At 46.0% G+C, this 16,136-nt stretch overlaps 1 protein-coding gene across 1 annotated transcript in view; it reads right to left on the reverse strand.

Annotated features, from left to right (window-relative positions):
• Positions 1–14,787, reverse strand: part of ARHGAP1 (Rho GTPase activating protein 1) — a 76,586-nt gene extending 61,799 nt beyond the window's left edge. Inside the window, exon 1 of the mRNA XM_070936446.1 lies at positions 14,708–14,787. The gene's annotated coding sequence lies outside the window, so the exon portion shown is untranslated. The remainder of the gene's footprint in view (positions 1–14,707) is intronic.
• Positions 14,788–16,136: the final 1,349 nt, after the last annotated feature.

Raw genomic sequence — 16,136 nt, forward strand, 5'->3', positions numbered from 1 at the left:
ATAAAAATATTTTCCTACAATATTTGATAGGGATAATATTTGTAGTTATTCTTTTCTGCAAGGCAGCATCTTGGTCTCTTGTTATTGCCTGAAATGGTACAGTTGAACAATAGATATGTCAAAAACTATTGTGTGATTATTTAGTAAAAACTATTTGGAAATGTATGTGTACACAAAACATATCTATATATATAAAAGTGAAATACCACTCATGCATCATCACAAAATCTCCAGAACCGTAAAGCCTACAAACTTGAAATTTGCCACGTATGTTCCTCTTGGCTTCTAGGTGCTCACTAAGAAAGGATTTTTCAAATGACCATCAGAACATTAGTATTTCCTATATTATTATTAACATGCTCTGATGCTAAGGAGTTCTACTTCCCCTGCCCACCTGAAAAGAAATCTGTTCCAAATGCAAAACACAAGCAGAGGAGAGGAGTTTCAGTTTTACTTTCACAGCAGCAAGGATAGGGGAGGCTTCTGTGGGGCAAGGCTGAGGGAGAGAAGGGGATAGGATAGGGGAGGCTTCTGTGGGGCAGGCCTGAGGGAGAGAAGGGGATAGGATAGGAGACGTTTCTGTAGGGCAAGGCTGAGGTAGAGAAGGGAGAGGAGAGACCGTAACTACTCATTAATTTTCAAGCTGTGTTGATTTATCAAGCCCGATCACATAGTTTCATAGCGGAGCACGGATATTCAGCTAATTTCTTATAATTCTTCAAATCCACAGTTCTACCTTTAATAAAGTATAGATAAGCAAGTTCAGTGTTGCCTATTTTATGAAGAAAAAGCCTAACAAAACTGCCACTTACAGGTGAAACTCGAAAAATTAGAATATCGTGCAAAAGTTCATTTATTTCAGTAATGCAACTTAAAAGATGAAACTAATATATGAGATAGACTCATTACATGCAAAGCGAGATAGTTCAAGCCTTGATTTGTCATAATTTTAATTATTATGGCTTACAGCTCATGAAAATCCCAAATTCACAATCTCAGAAAATTAGAATATTGTGAAAAGGTTCAATATTCTAGAGCTCAAAGTGTCCCACTTTAATCAGCTAATTAAGCCACAACACCTGAAAAGGGTTCCTGAGCCTTTAAATGGTCTCTCAGTCTGGTTCAGTAGGAATCACAATAATGGGAAAGACGGTTAACCTGACAGTTGTGCAGAAAACCATCATTGACACCCTCCATAAGGAGGGAAAGCCTCAAAAGGTAATTGCAAAAGAAGTTGGATGTTCCCAAAGTGCTGTATCAAAGCACATTAATAAAAAGTTATATGGAAGGGAAAAGTGTGGAAGAAAAAGGTGCACAAGCAGCAGGGATGACCACAGCCTGGAGAGGATTGTCAGGAAAAGGCCATTCAAAAGTGTTGGGGACTTTCACAAGGAGTGGACTGAGGCTGGAGTCAGTGCATCAAGCGCCACCACACACAGACGGATCCTGAACATGGGCTTCAAATGTCGTATTCCTCTTGTCAAGCCGCTCCTGAACAACAAACAACATCAGAAGCATCTTACCTGGGCTAAAGACAAAAAGAACTGGTCTATTGCTCAGTGGTCCAAAGTCCTCTTTTCTGATGAGAGCAACTTTTGCATCTCATTTGGAAACCAAGGACCCAGAGCCTGGAGGAAGAATGGAGAGGCACACACTGCAAGATGCTTGAAGTCCAGTGTGAAGTTTCCACAGTCTGTGTTGATTTGGGGAGCCATGTCATCTGCTGGTGTTGGTCCACTGTGCTTCATTAAGTCCAGGGTCAACGCAGCCGTCTACCAGGAGATTTTGGAGCACTTCATGCTTCCTTCCGCAGACGAGCTTTATGGGGATGCTGACTTCATTTTCCAGCAGGACTTGGCACCTGCCCACACTGCCAAAAGTACCAAAACCTGGTTCAATGACCATGGGATTACTGTGCTTGATTGGCCAGCAAACTCGCCTGACCTGAACCCCATAGAGAATCTATGGGGCATTGCCAAGAGAAAGATGAGAGACATGAGACCGAACAATGCAGAAGAGCTGAAGGCTGCTATTGAAGCATCTTGGTCTTCCATAACACCTCAGCAGTGCCACAGGCTGATAGCATCCATGCCACGCCGCATTGAGGCAGTAATTGATGCAAAAGGGGCCCAAACCAAGTACTGAGTACATATGCATGCTTATACTTTTCAGAGGTCCAATATTGTTCTATGTACAATCCTTGTTTTATTGATTTCATGTAATATTCTAATTTTCTGAGATTGTGAATTTGGGGTTTTCATGAGCTGTAAGCCATAATCATCAAAATTATGACAAATCAAGGCTTGAACTATCTCGCTTTGTATGTAATGAGTCTTATCTCATATATTAGTTTCACCTTTTAAGTTGCATTACTGAAATAAATGAACTTTTGCACGATATTCTAATTTTTCGAGTTTCACCTGTAGTTCCCTGACACAGGGCAGATACTTTGACATGTTATCTTACTTGATGCTGAACCCTCAATTTCTAACAATGGTTTCCTCATAAAAAGCTAGTTGAATATTTGTTTTTATTTGTTAATGGGTATGCGGTATCTGGAATATTGTAAATTGTTTTAATTTGGTGAGCTGTTTTCCAGTTAGCTGTACTATCACAGTGTTGCAGTTTACAGATGTTGTTGCACCCTTACTGTGGCATTTTGTCATATACTTACCACATGATTCTTTTCAATAAAAAAAACGTATGCTGGGAAGCAAAGTCCAAATTTCAGTTGTAATCTTTATTTCCAATAATGCTTCAAGGGCCCACATACCGTGTTTCCCCGAAAATAAGACCCTGTCTTATATTTTTTTGAACCCTAAAATAAGCACTTGGCCTTATTGCCATGTGCTCAAAAGCCCGATTGGGCTTATTATCAGGGAATGTCTTATTTTGGGGGAAACGGTATATCCTGCAGACATTCTTAGAAAGTAAATATATGATATGGGTTGTATTCTAGTTCTTCCTTTAGGAGTGCGTGTATCTGACCAGAAAAAAAACAAAACAGAAGTAATCTAATGTAGTTAAAGCACTCTGGGAAATTAGAACAGTAGTAGAGGACAATAGCGTCAGCTTACTTCCTATTAAGCAGATGCTTTGTTACTAAACATTTTCAGAATGTCCTCCACATACCTGAAGATTTATCTTTTTAAAAAATGTCTCTGAAAATTACTGACTTCCCACTGTTGAAAGCATTACATGAAGTCTGTGCTATAAGCTGTTGTGGATCTCTGAGGCAATAAGATTTAGAACTCCAATGTAGAGTAGCTGGTCTGTATTTTTAGCTGTTCCAGCACCTGGTCCAACATTTTGCATGCGACAAATATTGACACAGCTGTAAGTGACCTCAGTGAACTTAGCGACTCCTTGCATGAGTCAAAACAGCTGTCTTCTTCCTTTGCTTTGGTATCCAACTTGCTCTTTGAGCTTAGTATTAACTGAAGTTACATTGAGGTATCTCATTCATTTGGTGATCTGAAGTGCTAAGTGGTGCTTGCTTACAGATACGGGGGCATTCTGATCATTGCTTTTTAATTGATAAACGTTATTATCATAAGGGTCTGCTAGGATTTACTACAGACTTTCTAATTTTTACAGAGAATGCTGGTGAGAATGCAAGCTGTATGAAGGAGCTGTTTTAGGTGATATAATTGTATAACTTGTATGACATGCTGCTGACAAATCCACACCAGCTTCTAGTAAAAAAAAAATTCTAAGAGCCTTTAGACATTATGTTAAGTATTTTGCAAAATTACAGAAGTTAAATCAACTAATTTGTCATTTACTGAGTCTTCCTATCCCCTTTTGAATAATACAATTCTGTTTATCTTTCTCTACCTTTCAAACCTCTTCCTGTTATCTAGGAGTCTTTAAATGGTACGGTAGATTCTAGATTACTTCAACCAGTTCCTTCACCACTGTGGGATTTAATTCATTTGGCCTTGGAAACTTAAATTCAGTTAAGGTAGCAAGTAGATTCTTACTCTAACTTTCTCAGTCCTGAATTTTATCCCCCTTTCCCATTTCTTCAATCAAGTTTATATGCCGCCCTGAGTCTCCGGAGAAGGGCGGCATATAAATCAAATTTAAAAAAAAAAAAAAAGTGGAGAGACAAAGTTGTAAAATAATCCCATCCTCTCCCTATATCCTTTTATTACTTTCTCATGCAAAAAATGAGTAGCCTTCTTGATTCTTTTTTTCATTTCTAATGTACTCCCCAAAAAAACCTTATTATATTTTGCATTCCTCACTAACCTCATCTTATTATTTGAGTTTTAAATCCCAGCTCCATCCTAAAGCTTGGGCTATAACTTGTACTCCTCACTAACCCCTGCTTACTTTTTCTTTATATCTTCTTTCTTAGCCTATCAATGAACCTACTGTTCCTCTAGACCAGGGATGTCAAATTCACATTGTCACGACAGCATCATATGATGTATCAGGACTTTTTTCCCCTTCATTAAACTGGGCGTGGTCATAGCGCATGACATATCTGGCCCGCAGACCAGGAGTTTGACAGCCCTGATCTAGACAGACTTATTTTTTCCCCAATTTTCCTTATGGGGATTGTTGATATATGTTTATCTCCCATGCCTCTTGAGCTTGTTTACTTTTGAGGATTTTCAGCTATGGTGGTTGTTCAGTTTTGACCTAAGTTCATTAAACACTATACATAATTTGCTTTTCTCAAAGTTTTGAACTTCAACATCACATGTTGCTCTAGTTTATTTTTTTCTTTTGGTCAAGATTTGGTCCAGTTAATTGAACTTGTTTCTTCAGGTTTCTGATAAAATGAAATTGTCTGCAAATAAACTACTAACCTTTGGATTTCGTATTTTTATTTGAATTAGAATCCAGATAATCCGCTTCATCCTGAGTTCTCTGAAGCTATTGTGAAACCACCTTCTCAACCAGTTTCCCCAAAAAGCCGGTTAGATACTGGGCAAAAATTGTCCAATATAGTGGAGTTCAGCAATGGCTTTTTGAGGAGGAGGTGAATGAAGAGATAGAGATAAATAACTCCCTGATTTGAAGAATTTACCACCGCCAGAATCCATTCACACACCACCCCTGGGCCATTTTAACAAGCCAGGAGGGGCAAAATCTAAAGAACAGGTGGCTGAGTTCACTTGTTCACCTGAGTTCACCTAAAGACTCTGTCCACTTCATCTGGCTCAACAGGTTCAAGCCATTCCAAACATCTCTGGATTAGCAACCAGGTCAGCATCCAACTACAAGTGAATGTGAGCAAATGTCTAACCGATGTTGAACAAATTCTTCCACATACCTGTGCAGGGGGTTCTCTGAGCCCTCTCTAGCCAAGAAGGCAATGTGAAACAGCCACAGGATAGCAATAAAGAGAAGTACTGATCCTTACCACCACAAGGTAGGCCTTAATAGCGACTCTAATCTGTGTCCATTCAGGTTTTTTCCCTTGTAGAATGCCAGCAATGCTCTAGAGATGTTTCTTCTGTCATTTCATCTGCCATGAACAATGGAAAATGCCAAATCCACCCACGAGAAAGGAGAAATCATATAGGTGCAATCTGATTTAAAGCCTCACCCGCCCATATGTTCCAAGTGGCAACAAAGGCTTGGAATGGATGTAATAACAACTCCCAGCTCCCTCTGAAACCCATCAGGGTCCATCAGTCATGGTAGGGAAGGAGGGCTAACCAAACTAATGGAGCGGGCCTCTCTGCAGAAGACAGTGGCGCTAGAGAATCCTATGGTATCAGGGCAAGATGTGACCCTGACAAGGGGAACACAAAAAATCCTGCTAATTTCAGATCACAGCACTTTGCAAGAGTAACACCACATCTGATGTGTGGCCACTGTCTTTCGTCAGGCTCTGGGTGACTTGGGATAGGCCCATGGCCATCATGGTCAAAAGTCAGCCTTTTCCTATCCCATTATACACTGTAACTTATTTTAATTTATGGCCCTAAAGTAAGAAGAGTGATGCTGAATTATGTTTTATCTGATATAACAATTTATTAAACTTGTATTGGGTGAACCATCACTAGGTGATTCCTATAGTATAGGACAATATATAAATCAAGATCTCTCTATTCAAAATTAATTTGTTCCCTACAGTGATAGTTGTTCATTTGTATGAAGGCTGCTAATTTCCTTCTTGGCTGGCAGGTATAGAAGGGCCTCTCACATGCTCTGCAATTATCCTATGAATCTACACCAGCAACCTGCGGTTCCGGAGCCACATGCGGCTCTTTGGGCCCTCTGCTGTGGCTCCCTGTCAAGTGATCCTACCACTGGTGTTATGTCCTTATAAGGACATCCGCCCTGATTGGCTGCCAGCCATCGGGCGGGAGATTTGAATCCCTGTCTAGGGGCGGTGCGTCTGCCGGGAGCGAATATAAGGAGAGCTCCGGCAGCGCGCCAGCAGTCTTCTTTTACTTGTTACATTGTAAATAAAGTTGTTACATGTATCGAGCTGGTCACGTCTTCTGTTCCTGCGCCTGATCTAACACTGGCGACGAAGGACTAGAGAAGAGAACCTGAGAAAGACTCACGGCACGATCGCCCAAGAGCTGAAGTCACTTCACCACAGCGACTTCCAGAATGGCTACCCCGCAAGCCCCGATGACCGCGCTGAACCCGTTCGACCCATCCCGGGAGAAGTGGAGGTCATACATGGTCCGATTCCGGCAGTTCCTGCGAGGCAATGGATACCAGAACCTCGATGATGAGAGGAAAAGAGCCCTCTTCCTGGCTCATTGCGGATCGGACGTCCTAGAGATGGCGATGGACCTCGTGGCACCTAGGGACATCGAGGAGATGTCCTGGAACGACCTGCAGGACGTCTTACAGGAGCACTATGCACCTACAGGTACCCCCATCGCAAACAGGTTCACCTTCCAGCAAAGAAACCAGCGGGAAGGTGAATCCATCAAAGAATTCGTGGCAGCGCTCCGCCAACTCGCTGCCAACTGTGAGTTCGATAATGTGGACAACGCCATCCGGGACCGCATTGTTTTTGGAATGCGAGATGTGGGGCTGCAAAAGAAATTCCTCAGCAGGAAGAGGATTCCGCTTAAAGACGTCCTCGACGAGGCAACAGCGGCGGAGACGTCCGAACAAGCAGCCGCCGCAATGGTAAAAGCAAGAGGGATCCATAAGATCCACAAGTCGGGCCCAACCTCATCAGACGAGGCAACCACTCAATCCGAGTCTGATGAGGAAATGGCCGTCCACAAGGTGTCCCGCCCTCCCAGGCGGGAAACACCACAGCATGGCGACCGTGGAGAGCGATGCGGCAGCTGCAGAGGCGACCACCCCAGAGCAACCTGCAGATGGAGGGACGCGACCTGCCGCCGATGCCTGAAGAGGGGCCACATCGCCGAGGCCTGCAGAGCCACAGACCCAGCCCCGGAGCCGCCCAGACCGCGATTCCGGGAAAATCGCAAAGATAATCAGAGGACATCCAAACGGTCCTCAAACCAGTCCCGGCGCGGGGAGGAGGAATATCCCCGAAACAGAACGGTGCACCAGACCACCACCATTGCTCACACAAGCGACGAGGGGACCACCAAGTTCCACGTGACGCTGCTAGCAGAGGGGTCTCCGTGCAAGATGGAGGTAGACTCCGGATCCGCCTTCTCCATCATGGACTGGCAGCACCTACAACAGCTGAAACCGGCATACAAAAGGACCCAGCTGAAAGCCCCGAAAGACAAACTCGTGGACTTTAACGGAAACCCCATTGAAATCCTAGGCAGAGCAACCATCCATGTGAAGTACAACGACTTCGATGGAAAGCTACCCATCACCATTGTGCAGCACAGCCGACCGAACCTGTTGGGCGTGGAGTGGTTCAAGCCTCTAGGACTTTCACTCCAGGGCATCCACGAGATCCGCAGGGACGAACTCGACTCCATCATCGAAGAGTTCAAAGAAGTCTTCGATGGTAAGCTGGGGAAATTTGTGGGGAGGCCAATCTCTTTTAATCTGGACAAGGGAATCACCCCAATCAGGCTCAAGCCCCGCCGAGTTCCATTTGCCCTGCGGCCTAAAGTAGATGAACAGCTGGATAAGCTGATCGCCCAGGGCGTACTGGAACCGATCGATCATGCCTCATGGGAGACCCCCATTGTGACCCCACTGAAGCATGATGGGTCTGTGCGCATCTGTGCTGACTACCGTTGCACCATCAACAAGGTGTTGGCACAGAGCGCATACCCAGTCCCAGTGGTGCAACATCTGCTGCATTCCCTGGGATCTGGATCAATTTTCGCGAAACTGGACCTGGCCCAGGCTTACCAGCAACTGCCAGTGGATGACAAAACGGCGGAGGCCCAAACGATTGTCACGCACAGAGGGGCATTTAAATGTAACCGCCTCCAATTTGGAGTCAGCGCTGCCCCTGGCATCTTCCAATCCATGATGGAACGCCTTCTCCAAGGCGTTCCAGGGGTGGTGCCTTACTTCGATGATGTGCTCATCTCCGGTGACTCGAGACCCCAACTCCTTGAAAGGCTCAGGCTTGTCCTGCAGCGGTTCAAGGCCAAGGGTTTGAGGGTCAGGCGGGACAAGTGCATCATAGGAGTACAGGAAGTCGAGTTCCTGGGCTTCCTCATTGATAGCACAGGCATACACCCCACCAAAGCAAAAGTGGAAGCAATCCATGAAGCTCCAAGCCCAAAAAACAAAACGGAGCTTCAGGCTTTCCTTGGGTTGCTCAACTTCTACGCCATTTTCTTAAAACAGAAAGCCACAGTTGCTGAGCCACTCCACCGCCTGCTGGGGAAATCGGCTTCCTGGAAGTGGGGCCAGGAAGAGGAGGCAGCATTCCGGGCCATCAAGGGACTATTGACGTCCAAAAGCGTCCTCATCCAATACAGCGAGACGCTCCCCATCAGACTGACCTGCGACGCGTCGCCCTACGGGGTGGGGGCAGTCCTCAGCCACGAACTGCCCAATGGCTCGGAAGCCCCAATCGCGTACTTCTCAAAGACTATGTCCGGCGCAGAACGGAACTATAGCCAGCTGGACAAAGAAGCCCTGGCCATCGTGGCCGGAGTGAAGCGCTTCCACGAATACCTCTACGGAAGACGCTTCACCATAGTCACAGACCACAAACCTCTCCTGGGACTCCTCGCAGGCGACCAACCAACCCCGACCTTCATGTCCCCAAGAATGACGAGATGGGCCATCTTCCTAGCTGGCTACTCCTATAGGCTCGTGCACCAGCCAGGCACAGCCATAGGGAACGCTGACGCCCTCAGCAGATGCCCGTCGAAGAAGCCGGTCGAGGACCCAGCCCCCACGCTCCACCTACTTCACATTGATGACGACGCCAGCTGCCCGGTGTCATCCGCAGATGTGGCCGTCCACACCCAAAAGGACCCCACACTCCGCCAAGTGAAGTCATGGATCCTCAGAGGGTGGCCAGCGGAAAAGCCAGAGGAAAGGTTCAGCCCGTTCGCCAGGAAACAGGAGGAGCTGTCCACCATCAAAGGCTGTCTGCTATGGGGAGACAGGGTGCTGATTCCAAGCACTCTGCAACGGCGGACGCTAGAAACCTTACACAAGGGGCATCCGGGCATCGTCCGCATGAAGGCCCTGGCACGGAGTTATGTCTGGTGGCCCTCCATGGACAGAGACATTGAACAATGGGTCTCCAGATGTGACCCGTGCCAAGAAGTCCGCCCAGCGCCACCGCAATCCGAAGTCGCGAAGTGGGAGACCCCCAGCAACCCCTGGTCGAGGATACACATTGACTTCGCGGGTCCGATGCAAGGGCGACACCTCCTCATCGTGGTAGATGCCTTCTCCAAATGGCTCGAGGTGGTGCCCATGGCATCTACCACAACAGACGCTACGATCCGAGCCCTGCGCCGCCGGTTTGCCACACATGGTCTACCGGATGTGCTGGTCTCAGACAACGGCCCCCAGCTCACATCCCTGGCCATGGAGTCCTTCCTGGCAGGACTGGGCATCCGCCACGCCCTGTCCGCCCCTTACAGGCCGGCCGGAAACGGACAAGCCGAACGCATGGTCCGACTGACCAAAGAGGCCCTCACCAAGATGGGCCCGGGGGACTGGCAAGAGCGCATAGACAATTTCCTCCTCACACAGCACATCACGCCACACGCCACCACCCACAAGAGCCCGGCCGAACTGTTGATGGGCAGAAGATTGAGGTCACCCTTGGACCGGCTGCACCCCCAATACAGCCCGGAAGTGACCGCAACCGCCAGCCGCCCGCTTCGCGCCTTCAGCAACGGAGATTCAATCTTCGCGCTAAACTTTAGCGGCTCTCCTAAATGGCTGAAAGGGAAAATTGCCAGCACAACCGGCCCCAAATCCTACATCGTCGAGTTGGAAGATGGACAGTTCACGAGACGCCACATCGACCAACTCCGAAAAAGGTGGGGGGGGCACATGAAAACCAGCCTGACGAGGGAGGCCTACAACACCCCGACGAGGTAGGCCTCCAACACCCCGGCGAGGTAGGCCGGCCACACCCAGACCAGGTAGGCCTACAACACCCCGACGAGGTAGGCCTACAACACCCTGACGAGGTAGGCCTACCACACCCCTGCGAGGCAGAGCAGCACCACCCCGACAAGGTTGGCCCAGCCCACTACCAGATGCTGTCACATCGGCAGCCCAGCGAGGTAGACCGGGGCCAGCCGCACGGGGGATGGCAACACCAACCCAGCCAGGTGGGCACCGGGCACGGCAAGGCCAGGGACCACCAACCCAGCCCGCAGGTAGACCGGGACCTGCCCAGAGGAGGAGCAGCGCACCCCACCAGTTACAGCAGCCTATGCCAGCCCAGCCAGGGAGACTGCAGTTCCAGGCGAGTAGACCGGGACCCAGCCAAGATGGGCACCCCGCGACCCACGGGCGAGGGTGGCACACGGCTCACCGACGTGGGGGACCCCCGCCCATCACGGAAGACAGCCAACAAACGACACCCTGACCCGGATGACCCCAGGCACCACCCGACGGTAGACCAGGGACTAGGGGGAAGGGAAAGCCGACAACAACCCGGCCAGGTAGACCTTCACCACCCCGGCAGGGGAGACCTCCGCCGCCCCGCAGAGGTAGTGCCGCAACAACAGCCCGACCAGGTCGACCACCACCGACCAGACGGGGTAGACCAACGCCAGCCCGACCTAGCAGACCAACGCCACCCCTGCGAGGTCGGACAACGCAACACAGGCCAGCACCACCCGCAGCCGGCGGGCCGGTCCAGAGGGCACCAAACAGAACCACCACCCACCCAGCACCAGGCCGAACCGCAACCGAACCGCAGCGCCCGGGAGACCAGGGAGGAGCAACTGATGGACTTACCGAGACTCAGACGCTCTTCCCGGGTCGGAACCGAGCCACCGAGACGAGGCGACAGATCCACAGGCCAGGAAGAAGACCACCAGAACCAGCCATCCAAGGGCTGCGGTCCGGCCGGAGGCGCTGGGGGTGACCCCGCTCACTCGACAGCCGAACCAAGCCCGGTTCCGGAGAGGGAGCCGGGAGACGACAGAGCCCCGTCCATCCAGGTCGGAGACGGAGAACAAGTGAGACTGCGCAGGTCAGCTAGGGCGCCGAGGCGTCCTACGTACCTGCGGGACTACGTGACTTTTGTGAACGAGATTTGACAGTTCAGACTAAGGGGGGAGGAGTGTTATGTCCTTATAAGGACATCCGCCCTGATTGGCTGCCAGCCATCGGGCGGGAGATTTGAATCCCTGTCTAGGGGCGGTGCGTCTGCCGGGAGCGAATATAAGGAGAGCTCCGGCAGCGCGCCAGCAGTCTTCTTTTACTTGTTACATTGTAAATAAAGTTGTTACATGTATCGAGCTGGTCACGTCTTCTGTTCCTGCGCCTGATCTAACAACTGGCTGGCCCCTCCCCTCGCCTTCCCCTCCCAGTCACTCCTCACCTGGCCTGAGAAGGTAAGGGCAACGGGGGATGGAGAAGCGGCCAGGGCAAAGACACAGAGATACACAGAGAGAGAGATACAGAGAGAGAGGGAGGGAGAGAGAGAGATGTCACAAGGATTTTGTGGTACCCGGTGTTTTTTAACAACTGGTTCTCTGCCCTAATGACCGGCTGGGTAGGCGTGGCTAGGAGGTCATGTGACTGGTGGAAGTGAATGACATCAAGTTGGCCATGCCCACCCAGGTTTTGTGGCTTCCGGTGTTTTCTTTTCTGTGGGAAACGGGTCCAAATGGCTCTTTGAGTATTTAAGGTTGCAGACCCCTGATCTACACCATCTTGTTCAAGATATATTGTGCCTGGTGAGGAGGATCATGGGCTTAAAAGACAGCCATGACCTTTTAGGCAAATAGAAGATCCTACCATTGTTAGAGATGTGATCTGTCTGATTGCTTCCACCCCCACCCCCCAAATATTGCTAAAGTGATACGTCTAATCTTGCAGTCTTCAGTGCAGTCATATAAAATCCATAATCCAGGTCCTGAGTTGGAAATTTCTCAATCGTCTCTCCTGTGTAATGAGTGTTGATTCTCTACTCCTCAAATCCTGTTCTCAACCAGAGGAGGGGACTGTGTAATTGCTCTTTGTACAAGTGGCCAAAGAGTTGTTCCCAGCTGACCTAATGCTAATATTTGCTAACCTCCAGTAGAGATAACAGATATTAACCCATTTGTGAAAGAGAGACAGAAAGAAGCAAGCTGCTGGGGTTGGTAATTCATCTCCAGCATTTACTTTTTGTCTCAGATAAGAATAGGAAAAGCTTAAATAAATTATATTTTGTATCACTTTATAATATTCAGAGTCTGAATTTTTAAATAAAGTTAGTTCCTTCCAAATGTTTTAAGCTTCAGATTGCATCAGTCCAGCCAACTCAGAGAATATTAAGAAGTTGTGGCAGTTGTAGCTCAAAAGAACAAAAAGACCCCAGGTTTTATTTCTTTATTCAAAATGATGAATTAAATGTTGTTAGTTTTTTCCTTATCCAAAATAATTCAAAGGTTAGGCTTTAATTTTAATAGGTAGGCTGGATCTGTTGAGATAATGGCAGTGCTGGCACTATTTCCTAGTAAAGCTATGAAGTCTTGTTTATTAGAAGCAGCAGAGAGGGAGATAAAAATAACTTCATCATCTACTGTGAAGATTAAAAACTCTCCCAAGTGAAGCTCAATTCCTGGTGATTACGTATTCAAACTGATAAGATCTTGTCATGTAAAAAAGAGTTTTAAATCATCAAACAACCAATGGGGTCACTTTACTGAGCAGTTTTAAGGATAAATTTATACACTTATTCAATTATTCATATTCATTATTATTCAAAATTAGAAATAGAGTTGAAACAACTTTACCAGTCCTTTTTGGGATCATTTTTAACAATGAAAAGTGGATATATACATGTGTATGTAAAATAACAAGTCTGGTGGGAGTGTTGTATGTATTGTTGGAATAATTTTCAGTGTCAAGACCCATGAATGTGTTTGCCTAAATTTCAACCCTTAGTCAATCCAAAGTCTCCTTCATACATACTCTTTACTTCAATTTAACAGAACAGTTTTCCCAGGTTGCAATGGAAGAGAACAGTATAGAGAATCTATTCCTCCTCAATCCCTTTTATCCCTTTTGAGATAAAATCAGGAAATAAATGCCACAAGAAATACTAGGATTACTTTATTGCTATAATAAGATGTAAAAATGGAATCTTGAAAAAGCTGAGCGTGTTTCTCCTTCCTTCCCTCCCTCTTAAACCTAAAAGACTTAAGGCAGGACAATCCTAAACCTTTTCATATCTTCCTGTTTTCCCAGACTAAATTATTTTTTTCCCAATGATGGCCATATATTTTCTTCATGGCTATCTCTGTTCTCCTCTACACACTTTGATAATATGCTAATTGGCAGTCAAAGGAATGCTTACATACAGAGTAGGCATCCCAGCACAATAGTGAATGCTGTTACAACAGCTTGTTTGATTGACTGATTACAAAACCAATAACTGGCTATTAGTGCACTAATGGCAGTAGGAATCATACGATCTGACATGGCATGTTTTCTATCTGCTGTCTAGTCCCACCCAATGATTTTGCTTTGGCCACAAGAATCTAGAATCTCTTGTACCTGGTAGTACTGGCTGAATTTATCTAAGCTTTTCAAGTTAAGCAGGGTCTGGATCAGAAATCACCAGGAAATATGAGGCACTGCAAACAACACTGGAAAGTTGCAAACATCAAAGAAATAAACCCTTAAGTCAAATTTGTAACAGAGTAAATGTTTATCTCAGCTTGCAAGCAAAAAGACACCCTTTGTCTCTTTAGATATGCCTTCTAAGATTTTTGTATATTCAACATTTAGCCAAACTTCAAACATGCCTTCATTAAAATGTTCATCTTATCAATACATGAACCAATTTCTACCTCCTGTTAATCCTTGAAGTTAATAAACAAGATCCCACATTCTTGAAAGCCAGATTAGTCAACATATACAACAATTCATAAAACTGTCCCCCCTATTCATGGGACAGTCTGGTTTCATTTTAATGCTAAAATGTCTATGCTCTGGTTTATTCATGAATAAATTCTACAGTCTTCCCAGAACTATATTCAATTCATATTCAGTAAACAGAGATCGTTACTATATACATATGCACATGCATAAAAAAATACATGTTCCAACAACAAGGAAAATAAAAATCTTATATCTAAAAGAACCAAACTTCCTTATCCGATTACTGTGGAAACCAATCCTTTACCTTGTACCAAATCTATGAAGTTTTGAAGTTGTTTGCCACATCCTCAGGTATCTAACTGTTCCTTTACAGCAACAGCTTCTCTACACAATGGGAAATAAAATGGCGATCTTTGGGTTTGACAATTGTTCTCCTAAAATGGTATGGTAACAGAGTTCAGTGTTTCAGTGCTATAACAAATGGTAGATAATAAGGCATCTATGTAACATTATCCAGACCAACAGGCACATAGAGATAAACATATACATACCATTCAAAGGAGACACCTCCCCACCAGCAATCAACAGCCCTGTGAGTAGAGATTAACACCAAGGTTAATATTAGACCATCAAGGAGCAAACAATAACCCAATCAAGGAACCACCAAGACCATTCCCACCAACACTGACAAAGCAAGCCAGTAGTGTATAAAACAAGAGAAAATCCAACTCCATACTGGCACTGATTATGTTATCTAATTTGATAATGAAACGTCTGCAAGAAAACAACAAAGCTAAGAGAGCACCAAGGATCCTCCAGTGGTATTGTAGTTATTGCAAATATGATAGCTGAAGTGTTCTAGCAAGGTATATTGAGAGAGAACTAAATCCAGGGGGCAAAGTTAATTTTACAAGTAAGTAACTGTGTTTCTTCCACAGTTTGCATTACAGATTCTTCACATACAGAGGCAAATTCTCTTTGACAAAGGAGAGCTTAGTATACATCATGGTGCCCCTTCCCCTTTCCCCCCACCTATGTGCTAAATGTATATACCAGATTTGTTGTGAAAGAAAAATCATTGCTGGAAAGTGAACCTCTGGGAACATGTGTATATATTTCTGAGATCACACAGGTAGTGACTTTAGAATTCCAATCTGCTTGGTGGACCTTGCAGAGATGATTTTGAAGCAGCCGAGTTGTTATTGGGGTTGGGCATTTATCAATGGAAATGGAACTAGTTTAGTATATGATGCATGAATCCATGCTGGTAGAGCTTGACACTAAATGGTCGTGGCAGTGGTCAGGATCTGAGATGGACTTTCCCACCTGGATTCAAGTACATCTTTTTGCTGAAAGCTCTTAAGGTAGTCCCAATCTGCAAAGTTGAAGGGAAAGCAAAGCTGAGCCTGAGTTTCCCTGTTAATAAAAATCTTTTCTAACAATAGTGTAACAATATCATCCATCTGGTGAATCTCCATTTGTGCCATATTCAGCGGTGGTGAGGTTGAACCCTCATCGGCCAATCAATCAAAATTTCACATGGGTTTGGTTTTTATGTTCGTACAGTATTTACTAAAGGTATGGTACAGTTCTTTCATTGCCTTTTCATATTCCCTTATTTTAAGCCAGGAGAGTCAGATGTCTTTTGCTTCAAAGAGCCTTCATGTTAATTTTATGAAGTACAAGATCAGTCCTCCACTTATATCTGGTGTCCTGAGTCCACTAAATGTGTT

This window comes from Pituophis catenifer, unplaced genomic scaffold, assembly GCF_029215685.1.
Source record: "Pituophis catenifer annectens isolate HBS135680 unplaced genomic scaffold, rPitCat1.0.hap2 SCAF_1, whole genome shotgun sequence".
NCBI classification, from domain to species: domain Eukaryota; kingdom Metazoa; phylum Chordata; class Lepidosauria; order Squamata; family Colubridae; genus Pituophis; species Pituophis catenifer.